The sequence below is a fragment of the Sinocyclocheilus anshuiensis genome, unplaced genomic scaffold (genome assembly GCF_001515605.1).
Source record: "Sinocyclocheilus anshuiensis isolate Anshui unplaced genomic scaffold, SAMN03320099.WGS_v1.1 scaffold284, whole genome shotgun sequence".
Taxonomy (NCBI): domain Eukaryota; kingdom Metazoa; phylum Chordata; class Actinopteri; order Cypriniformes; family Cyprinidae; genus Sinocyclocheilus; species Sinocyclocheilus anshuiensis.
In genome coordinates this window covers 1,755,248-1,756,200 of record NW_015554266.1, presented here as the reverse complement: position 1 = coordinate 1,756,200, position 953 = coordinate 1,755,248, and the positions used below count along the sequence as shown (strand labels likewise).

General features: G+C 37.5%; 1 protein-coding gene across 2 annotated transcripts in view; it reads left to right on the top strand.

The window, feature by feature from the left end:
• The window catches only part of LOC107671306 (E3 ubiquitin-protein ligase UBR3-like), a 66,826-nt gene that overhangs the window by 46,225 nt on the left and 19,648 nt on the right, over positions 1–953 (top strand). The gene's annotated exons all lie outside the window — the stretch shown is intronic.

The following is a 953-nucleotide window of genomic DNA, read 5'->3' as shown; positions in this document are numbered from 1 at the left end:
TATATACTTTTATTTTTTATTCTCTTGTTCTAGTTTTGTGTGCTCATTTGTGATTCATTTGTTTTCTTTATCTCTTTGTGGTTTTGTCTGACTGTATCTGATCACATTGTACTGGATGATGGTGTCATTGTTTAGTCTGTTGACTTCATCTTGACAGTTCAGTGATTGCAGGCTGTCCACCTGCTGCCACTCCAGCAGCTATAGTTCTGTCCCGTCTTTAGCAGGACGATGATTCTCAGGCCATTAGCCCCTCCACACCTCTCTTTCCTCCGTCTGTCTGTGTCTGTGAGCAGCTGTCTCACTCTGTCACTTATCAATGGCAGCCAGGTGGAAGCACGCACCAGTGCATTATCTATGTGAAAATGCCGGTTTCATTCCTTTTCTCCTCCCTGCGCTTTCTTCTCCTCTAGGAGGCTTTTAAGATTGTGTTAAGCATCTGTAAGAAACAGCATGTATGCTGTTAATTTAAAAAACTTGATTTTAGTGCACAGGTTGCAATCTCACGATTTTCTGATTTCGCCACATCTCAGATTCATCTGTCTGTGTGTCTAAAGGGCATCATGTATATAATAATTACACGTTTCTGTTATTGTGTTAGTGTTTTTACTCCTATATTAGAGTAAATGATGAGTGAAAAGTTCCAGAACACTAAAAAACAAATAAACAAACAAACAATGAGCGATATTTTTGCTGTAGTATTTGTTAATCTGTTAATAAGAATCCAACTGTTCATTGTTAGTTCATGCTAGCTCAGTATGTATAGCTCATAATAACGTACTAGTAAATGTTGAAATTAACATGAACTTATATTAATAAATTCTTTAGAAGTGTTTTTCATTGATGGTTATATTAGGTTTCAGGTAAAGCGTTCCTAGATCATTGGACCTGTTGATAAGTTTGTACAGAGCTGATCTTGTTCACATGCTGATTCTCTCTCTCTCTCTCTCTCTCTC